General features: G+C 47.2%; 1 pseudogene; it reads left to right on the top strand.

The window, feature by feature from the left end:
• The first annotated feature begins 6,086 nt into the window (after nt 1-6,086).
• Nucleotides 6,087-9,902, top strand: LOC125523809 (annotated as a pseudogene).
• The last annotated feature ends 981 nt before the right edge of the window (nt 9,903-10,883 follow it).

Raw genomic sequence — 10,883 nt, 5'->3', positions numbered from 1 at the left:
CAGCGGTGCGCCATTGGCGGCCCTATCTATGGGGCCGGTCTTTCCAGATTCGCATGGACCACTACAGCCACAAGTTCTTGCTGGATCAGAGGCTCTCCACCGTGCCCCAGCATCAGTGGATTAGCAAGCTCTTCGGCTTCGATTTCTCCATCGAGTATCGCTCGGGTCGTCTTAATACCATGGCCAGCTGGTCTTCTTCAGCCCCTGGATGTGCCTTCTCAGGTCTGGGCCGATATCTCCATGGACTTCATCGAGGGGCTTCCCAAGGTGGGAGGCAAGTCAGTCATTATCACGGTGGTCGACCGCTTTTCTAAATATGCTCACTTCATCGCGCTGGGGCATCCCTACACCGCCGCATCCGTGGCTCGTGCCTTCTTCGACGGTATCGTCCGTCTGCACGGGTTTCCTGCTTCGATCGTCAGTGATCGCGACACGGTGTTCACAGGCCATGTCTGGCGCGATCTCTTCAAGATGGCGGGCGTTAAGCTCCGCTTAAGCACGGCCTTCCACCCCCAGACGGACGGCCAATCGGAGGTGGTTAACAAGGTGATCGCCATGTATTTATGCTGTGTTACAGGTGATCGGCCTCGTGCTTGGGTGGATTGGCTCGCATGGGCGGAGTACTGCTACAACACCTCCTACCACTCTGCCCTGCGTGCGACACCATTTGAGGTGGTCTACGGGTGGCCACCTCCGCCGATCTTGCCGGTGGACCCGGCTACGGCGAGGACGAAGGCGGCAGGCGACCTTATTCGCACCCGTGACGAGATGCTTGCTGAGGTCCGTCAGCGTCTCCTTCAGGCTCAGCAACTGGCGCATCATTACTACAACGACCACCATCACGAGGCGGAGTTCGCGGTGGGTGATTGGGTGTGGCTGCGTCTTCTCCACCGCTCTACGCAGTCACTCGACCCGCGCGCGAAGCACAAGCTCGGGCCTCGCTACGCGGGACCCTTCGCCATCTTGGAGCGCATCGGGTAGGTGGCCTATCGTCTTCAGCTGCCGGCCGGCGCTCGCATCCACGATGTGTTTCATGTGGGGCTGCTCAAGCCTTTTCATGGAGAGCCTCCGGCGGCTCCACCAGCGCTTCCTCCGACCGCCAACGGACGTCTTCTTCCGGAGCCAGAGAAGGTGTTGAAGGCGCAACTTTGTCGCGGGGTGTGGTTCATCTTGATCCAGTGGGCGGGCCTTCCAGTGGAGTAGGCTACTTGGGAGCCACGTGAGGATTTCCGCCACCACTATCAAGACTTTCAGCTCGAGGACGAGCTGTTTGTGCAGGCGGGGAGAGATGTTATGACCGGTTTACAATACAACCAGAGGAGGCCCGCTGGGTAGTAGATTAAGGGCTTGGCCCACAAGTTATCTTAGGCTAGTCATTTTCAGGTTATAAATATTAGATTGTAAGATACCTTTTGAGATTAAGCAATAAAGATAGTTCTATCATATTGCCCGGCTCCAGAGGAGCCGGAAACCCTAGCCGCACCTTGCCCTAGCCGCGCCGCCCTTCTTCTCCCTCGCGACGGCGCCAATACGCCGGAGCCGCCGTCCTCGCCCCCAACCCTCGCTGTCCTGCCCGTATAACCTATGGAGTAGAACCGGTGGGAACCCTAGTCCTACCATGGTTGCTGCATCAAAGTGAACACCGCTGTTTTGGTTGTTGCTACTTTGATCTTGGGCGATTGTGTAAAATGTATTCCCGTTTATCTCGTACCCTTTGTAAGTCAATATAGTAGAAGACGGTCCCCTAGCCAACGAGTACAGCTCATCAGAAACAGTGTTGTCACCCCGGAGATGTGTTTGCAACCAACTGCCGAAAGTCCTGATGTGTTCACATGTAATCCAGTCGTCACATTGCTCCGGGTGTTTGGAGCGCAGAATGTTCTTGTGTTCATTGACATACGGGGTCACCAAGGTAGAATTTTGTAGAACTGTGTAGTGTGCTTGAGACCAAGAATGCCCGTCCCTACATATTATTGAGTCCCCTCCTAGCGTGCCTTTTCCAATCAGTCTCCCCTCATACCGCGATTGAGGGAGACCAATCTTCTTAAGGTCAGGAATAAAGTCAACACAATACCCAATGACATCCTCTATTTGATGGCCATGGAGATGCTTCCTTCTGGCCTAGCGCGGTTACGGACATATTTCTTTAGGACTCCCATGAACCTCTCAAAGGAGAACATATTGTGTAGAAATACAGGGCCTAGAACGACAATCTCGTCGACTAGATGAACTAGGACGTGCTTCATGATATTGAAGAAGGATGGCGGGAACACCAGATCGAAACTAACAAGACATTGCGCCACATCAGTCCTTAACCTTGGTAGGATTTCTGGATCGATCACCTTCGGAGAGATTGCATTGAGGAATGCACATAGCTTCACAATGGTTAATCAAACGTTTTCCGGTAGAAGCCCCCTCAATGCAACTGGAAGCAGTTGCGTCATAATCATGTGGCAGTCATGGGACTTTAGGTTCTGAAACTTTTTCTCTGACATATTTATTATTCCCTTTATATTCGACGAGAAGCCAGACAGGACCTTCATACTGAGCAGGCATTCAAAGAAGATTTCCTTCTCTTCTTTGGTAAGAGCGTAGCTGGCAGGACCTTCATACTGCTTTGGAGGCATGCCGTATTTTTCGTGCACACGTTGCTGGTCCTCCCGTGTCTCCGGTATAGATTTCTTCTTCCACATGGGTGCGCATCCCTTAGCGTCATTCGTAACAGATAGTCCGGGACCCTTTCCAAAGATTACTTGTAAATCATTGACCATAGCAAGTATGTGATCACCGGTACGGATGGCGGGCTTCTTCCGGTGATCCGCCTCGCCTTTGAAATGCTTGCCTTTCTTCCGACATTGATGGTTGGTCGGAAGAAATCGACGATGCAGTACACATTCTTCTTGCATTTGTCTAGATATATACTTTCGGTGTCATCTAAACAGTGCATGCATGCGTTGTATCCCGTGTTTGTCTATCCTGAAAGGTTACTGAGAGCAGGCCAATCATTGATGGTTACAAACAACAACGCATGTAGGTCAAATTCCTGCTGTTTGTGCTCATCCCACACACGTACACCATTTCTATTCCACAGCTGTAAAAGTTCTTCAACTAATGGCCTTAGCTACACATGAATGTCATTGCCGGGTTGCTTAGGGCCTTGGATGAGAACTGGCATCATAATGAACTTCCGCTTCATGCACAGCCAAGGAGGAAGGTTATACATACATAGAGTCACGGGCCAGGTGCTGTGATTGCTGCTCTGTCATCCACGCTTAAACCAAACCATACATTTCTTGCGTCACCTGCAAAGTCCTCCCAGTACTTTCTCTTGATTTTTCTTCACTGCGACCCGTCAGCGGGTGCTCTCAACTTCCTGTCTTTCTTATGGTCCTCTTTGTGCCATCGCATCAACTTGGCATGCTCTTTATTTCTGAACAGACGCTTCAACAGTGGTATTATAGGAGCATACCACATCACCTTGGCAGGAACCCTCTTCCCGGGGCGCTCGCCGTCAACATCGCCAGGGTCATCTCATCTAATCTTGTACGCAATGCACCGCATACCGGGCATGCATTCAAATCTTCGTACGCACTGCGGTAGAGGATGGAGTCATTAGGGCATGCATGTATCTTCTGCACCTCCAATCCTAGAGGGCATACAACCTTCTTTGCCGCGTACATACTGTCAGGCAATTTGTTATCCTTTGGAAGCTTCTTCTTTTATATTTTCAGTAGCTTCTCAAATCCTTTGTTAGGTACACCATTCTCTGCCTTCCACTGTAGCAATTGCAGTGTGGTACCGAGATTTGTGTTGCCATCTTCGCAGTTGGGGTACAACCCTTTTTTGTGATCCTCTAACATGCGACCGAACTTCAGCTTCTCCTTTTCACTTTCGCACTGTCTCTTTGCATCAACAATGACCCAGCGAAGATCATCATCGGGCACATCGTCTGGTTCCTCTTGATCTTCAGCTTCCACCGTTGCAGCATCACCGTATTCAGGGGCACATAGTTGTTATCATCCTCTTCTTCTTCGTTGTCTTCCATCATAACCCCTCTTTCTTCGTGCTTGGTCCAAACATTATAGTGTGGCATGAAACCCTTATAAAGCAGGTGGGTGTGAAGGGTTTTCGAGTCAGAGTAAGACCTCGTATTCCCACATATAGGGCAGGGACAACACATAAAACAAATTTTCTTGTTTGCCTCAGCCACTGCGAGAAAATTATGCACGCCCTCAATGTACTAGGAGGTGCGTCTGTTACCGTACATCCATTGCCGGTTCATCTACGTGCATTATATATAATTAAGTGTGTCAAAAACCATTACAGAATATCATAAATAGATAAGTGACCAAATTAATAGAAGTTCATCATCACATTAAAACCGAAGTATATACATAGTTCTCATTGAACAACATATAGCTTTCCAGAGCATCTAATTAAACCATACATTGAAACTATATAAAACATTTCAATGCAACAACAAATGCGATCATAATCGCAACTAAGGTAACAATTTATCCAACGGCATAATGACACCTAGCCTCAGTATGAATGGCATATTTTCTAATCTTTCTAATCTTCAAGCGCATTGCATCCATCTTGATCTTTTGATCATCAACGACATCCGCAACATGCAACTCCAATATCATCTTCTCCCCCTCAATTTTTTTAATTTTTCCTTCAAGTAATTGTTTTCTTCTTCAACTAAATTTATCCTCTCGACAATAGGGTTGGTTGAAATTTCTGGTTCACATACCTCCTAGATAAAAAAAATCTATGTCACGTTGGTCGGCATAATTGTCATAAACACTAAATGAACCAAATAGTTATAAAAGATAATATATACCACATCCGAATCATAGATAGTATGAGGACCGACGGAGGTGGGTACCAAAACCATCGCACTATATAATAACAAACAATAATAAAAGTAAGAAAATTACACAAGTATCTATCTAAATCATACAAGTAAGAACCTTTTTCTTTTAGAAAGAACATAAGATCAAGAGACTCACCACGATGGTGCCAGCGACAAGATCGGCGCGGGCGATCGACGGCGGTGAGGACAGGGACGGGACAGGACGGACTGCCAAAACTAGAAAAATCTTGAGAAAAATGGAGTTTCGACAAGGAGCTTCGAGAGGAGAAAGCTTAAGTGTGGCTTGGGCATTTAATCGAACACCTCATGTGCATAGGAGGTGAGCTAGAGCACCACAAAGCTCTCCCACGGTCGGCCAGAAAAACAGAGCACTCCACTACTCTGCTCACAGGCGAGGAGGTATATATAGCCACAACCATTGGTCCCGGTTCGTAGCTGGAACCGGGACTAAATGGTTGCGGGCGAGGAGTTAGGACCATTGGTCCCGGTTCGTGTCTGAAATCGGGACCAAAGGGGCCAGACGAACCGGGACCAATGCTCCACGAGGCCCGAGCGGCCCTCTGGCCTCACGAACCGGGACCGATGCCCCATGTGTCCCGGTTCGTATGTGAACCTGGATTAATGGGCTTACCCGGTCTGGAGCAAAGCCTTGTTTTCTACTAGTGCGTTCTTTTCTTCCGACGCGCCGTGGTCTGATGGGAGGCAGTTCGGTATTAGCCGAGCTTCTGCTACTGTTTCTGCAGGCTTGATGGAGATGGCGCAGCGAAGCCGCCGCCCCATGTGGCGACAACGGCTTTGGTTTCCGGTTGGTGCTGTATTTAAGGACTAGATTGATTTTCTATTTTCTGTTCTGGGGTCCTCTTTGCAAAAAGCAAGGACTGCTCTGTAATTTTCTGTGCTATGTTGGTCCTTGTGTAATTGGTGCTTGTACTGTTGGCAGAAATATGTAATGCACATTCGGGGTCCTTCGAGACCCCTCTTCTGTTTAATTTAAAATAACAACACCATGGGCGCTCTACCTTTTCCCCTCTTCCCTGGAGCCACACAGAGAAAACAGTAGATGCAATAATTCACTAGCACTGTTTCGAGTCTTGGCCAGCGAGGTCGATGCAATAATTCAGTAGATGCAATAATTCAAATAATTCACTCACTCTCACGCCCGCTCTCTCTCTCTCTCTCTCTCTCTCTCTCTCTTTCTCCTGGAGCCGCCGCCTGCACAGCGCCACAGTAGCCGGCCGAGCACGCCGCGGTCGACACCGTCCAAGGGGAGGACAACGCCGCTACACTGCTAACACCCGCATCGCAACCGTCCACGGAGGCCTCGGCGCGTCGGAGAGCGAGCCACGTGGAGGGATCTGGGCTGGGGAAGCACCGCCGCCCGTCTGGTTGAAGCCGCCGGGGAACGGTGGGCTGCTCCCGTCGGCCACAGTCTGCACAATCCCGTCGGTGAGTCTCTTCCACCTTTTCTCGTCTTATCCTCCTCTCCTCGGTACAGTACGTTCTCACGGTCAACCATGGCTACTTGCAGGCTTGCAGTCTGAGCCTTTTCCCTGTCTTTGAGGGGGGAAGAAGAAAGGGGCGATGGCGCAGTCGGCTGTGAGCACCGTGCTCAGGAGCGTGGGCAGTCTTGCAGTCCAGGAGACCACATTCTTGTGTGCAGTCAACCTTGAAGTGGGGTTGTTGAAAGATGAACTGATGAGGTTGGAGGCCTACCTCAAAGATGTTGATAGCAAGTGGAGATCAGGAAATGCAAGGGTTGCAGTCTTGGTGAGCCAGATCAGGGCTGCGGCTTATGAAGCTCAGAACATCATTGAAGCTGCAGATCACATGGAGAAGAGAAACAGGCTCAAGAAGGGATTCACGGGTGCTATTTCAAGGTATGCTCGCCTACCGACTGACTTGGTCACCCTTCGTAAAATCGGTGTTGAAATTCAACATGTAAGAAGGAAGCTCAATGAGATTTTTGCAACTGCGGCAAAACTGAATATTAATTTGGATAATAATATTCTAGTTGAGGATGAGTCTCCACAAGATGATGGTCCTATACATCAAAACTCTGAAGATGATGTTGCCATGGTTGGTTTTGAGGATGAGCACAAAGAAATAGTGGACAAGTTAGTTGACAATGATTACCTGCTTAGTGTTGTGTCTATAGTTGCCATGGGCGGGGCAGGAAAAACAACACTTGCTAGAAAGGTCTACACTTCATCCAGAGTTAAGGAGCACTTTGACACACTTGCTTGGGTGACTGTATCTCAAAAGTTCAAGGGTGTTGATTTGCTAAAAGATATTATGAAACAAATCATAGGGCACAAGGACGAGTCAGTTGACCAAATGAAGGAGTATGAGGTGGGAGAGAAGATCAATGAATTTCTGTCACAAAAAAGGTACCTAGTAGTTCTTGATGACGTTTGGGAAACAGACACGTGGGAGCAACTGAACAGAACAACTAAAGTATTTCCAGATGTAACTAATGGTAGTAGAGTACTGTTAACCACACGAAAAGAAGATGTTGCAAACCATGTTGAGATGCCAACCCATGTTCATCCTTTGAAGAAGTTAGATGAAGACAAGAGTTGGGAACTTTTTAATAGCAAAGCTTTACCAACATACAAAAGGTCTGCCATACGTGATGTGCACGAGTTTGAAAAGCTTGGGAGAAAGCTTGCAAAGAAATGTAATGGATTGCCACTTGCACTTGCAGTTTTTGGGGGTTATTTATCTAAAAATCTAAATACACAAATATGATCTGATATACTCTCTGATTGGCCAGCAACCAAGGATGGACAAATGATGAGTGTCATACTGGCACGCAGTTACAAGGACCTACCAAATCATCATTTGAGATCTTGTTTACTCTTTCTTGCTGCTTTTCCTGAGGATTATGTAATATTTGTGTTGGATCTTATTCAATTGTGGATAGCAGAGAGCTTCATTCCACATACACCAAACCATACACTAGAAGAGACGGCATATAATTATGTAACCGAGTTGGCTCAGAGAAGCTTAGTCCAAGTTGTTGGCAGAAGTAGGGCACATGGATGGATAGAGAGAATAAGAATTCACGATATCTTACACGACTGGTGCATAGAAGAGGCAAGACAAGATGGTTTTCTTGATGCCATCGACAAAACTACAGGTCAGGCTTCGTCTCCTGATCTCTTTGTATAGAGTTCTATTGTACTATATCTCTCCTGTATGTGGTTAGTGTCCCTCTAACATATGTGGTGCACTCTGAACAAATTACAGGGCAAGCGGGTGCATCTTCATCTGATAACACAATATCTTATCGTTATTATTTTCAAACACTGAGTGGTCCGATTTTAACAGTGACACCTAATGTCAGAACTTTGCTTGGCTTTGGACGGTCATTTGTGTACTCATCAGTGTCCTTTCCTGAACTAAGATTCCTGAGAGTTCTTAGCATTGAAGATTCTTTTTTATTGCGGGTGAGCATTGAAGATTCAACACTAAAGGATATATCCGGTGTAATTGGTAGGTGCATTCACCTAAGATTGCTTAGGTTGAGACATTGTGAAGGTGTGGCGCTCCCTTCTTCAATTGGAAAACTCCTTTACTTGCAGACTATAGATGTAAGGAACAGGGTATTGGAGTTAGCAGTACCAAACTCTCTCTGGGATATCCCTACTCAAAGGCATGTTTACCTTTCATGTGGGGGAAATTTTTCTCCACCACCACCTGCAAGGAGTGTGCGACTGCAGCCGAAAGAGCTACAGAGCTTTGTGTTGGACCTTAATCCTGTTGGCACAGATTTCTGCTGGCATGACATGATGATTTTCTTGGGCCAGCTGAATCAACTAACAACCTTCTCCTTGTCGATGGACGGCAATAATATACCAGCGGAGGTGCTCAACATATTTGCAAACATGCCTCACCTGGTTGATATTAGTCTCCGCCAATTTGATGTGCTCGAGAAGCTGCCTGCTGAGTTCCCACAAAGCGTACGTCGTCTTATTCTACATGCTGATGTCATAAAACAAGACCCAATGCCGATCCTGGAGGAACTTCCCTGTCTTGTGGAGTTGGAGTTGGATGGGTACAAAGGCCAGACCATGTGCTGCTCTTCCCAAGGGTTCCCTCGGCTGCAAGTGTTAGGACTTGCAAGGTGTGGAGGATGGAGGAAGGGACAATGCCAAAGCTCTCCCACCTGGAACTTATCGGGTGCAGGAAGATGAGCAAGCTCCCCGTGGGGTTGCTGCACCTTCTGTCCCTTGGTCACCTGAAGCTGACCTTTATGTACCACATTTCTGAAGATGACATCACACGAAAGGAGCTGCGGCAGAAAGGATGCGAGGTATACATACTTATACGCAGCTTAAGCATAGTTAATTAATTTGCCACACCTTCCATTTTCATTGTTGTCTATACTTGTGCTTGTCTTATGAGTGCTTTGTTTTTTGCGCAGGTATACATATACTAGTTGGTGACTGCAGATCTGTGGGACGGACGCGAGGAATTCATATTCATTCTCGTCTGAAATCTGGCGCCCACACCCGAATCCTCAATTGTCCCCTCCCGATTCATTCTCGAACCCATCTCCCTCCTCCCAATCCACATAATATACCACTTTACTTCTCCTCTTTCCCTTGAAGGACACTCTCTCCTCCAATGGCCCCTCGCTCCTCCTGCTTCTTGGTCTAGAATCCTTAATCGTCCTCCCAACACCAATGTCGCCGCCTTCTCGTCCTACGATGCCGTCGGCCATGTACAAGATGGAGCTGAGGGGGTCTCGGAGAGGCCGCTGCCCATCGCGGACCTTCATCCCCGGTGCCCAGGTCGCTCCACCACACCTCAGGAGACGGTCATCAATCGATAAATTTGTACATGTAATGATCAATTTGTATTATTTTATAACAAACAAAAAGACTGTTCTGTTAGCGGACTCATGATGTCATCTGTAAACTCTTGGTATATCTTTTTCAGTGGGATCTCAATGTTATTAACGACAAATGTGTACAGTCTAATATGATATCCTAGTCAGCCAGGTTAGAGAGCTTTGGCATGGTCCCAACCTCGATCTTCAAACCCTCGGTGCAGTGCAATAAAATCTTCAAACTCTTGGTATATCTTCGACGGCAAGAGATGAATGTGTTATATCCATCCTCCATATATCTACTCATCTGTCTTTTTCGATAAAGGACGCTCTTATTATCTCAAAATGTAGCATCAAAGAGATACAAAGCATTAAGAGTATCATCCGGCCTGTGCATAACTAGGATGCACAGCCAAACACCGGTAGTCTGATAAACAGAAAGATAAAAGACTGACAATTCGGCAACAGTAGAGTCCATAGACCAACACTATGTCTATACCGAAAGAGATGGTGGACCGATCCGGAGATTATGCTGCCACCCATGTTGGGAAAAAACCTCCGTAGCCCCCTGCTCCAACATCGTACACACCGTCTTGAACATCCGTTGGTACTCCGCTCGTTGTAGCGTACACCACGTACGAAGTGAGTGCGTACAACGGAAAATAACCTGCAAAGAAGAAGCATTTTTATCATTAAAAAAAACATCATTTCTACATAGCCAAAACGACCATAGTAAGGCATACGCTCCCACGCTTATTAGCGTTTTGTACCTATTTGGAATACCATCCAGCCAATGACCAAAAATATTGGCAACACTTGTGGGCGGATACAAATTTGATGCTATTTGGATGGCTGACCACATAGAATGCGCAAAGTTACATTGGAAAAAGAGATATTTAATTGTCTCATCATGAGTACAAAAACAACATTTCTTACTTCCCGACCAGTTGCATCCCGACCAGTTGCGTCGTGCGAGGTTGTCTTTTGTTAGCACAACTCCCCTACAGAGATACCACATAAATATTTTAACTTTAAGTGATACCTTCGCTTTCCAATTTTTTTTTGTTAGTATTCACCGGCACCTCAGAATGTGTGAGTGCATGATACATAGTGTCTACTGTGAAAGACTCCGATGTAGTAAGGTTCCAGCGAAACACATCAGGACCTTGT

Source organism: Triticum urartu, chromosome 7 (assembly GCF_003073215.2).
Source record: "Triticum urartu cultivar G1812 chromosome 7, Tu2.1, whole genome shotgun sequence".
NCBI classification, from domain to species: Eukaryota; Viridiplantae; Streptophyta; class Magnoliopsida; order Poales; family Poaceae; genus Triticum; species Triticum urartu.
Note: the sequence above shows the minus strand (reverse complement) of the source record. Positions and strands in the feature narration are given on the sequence as shown.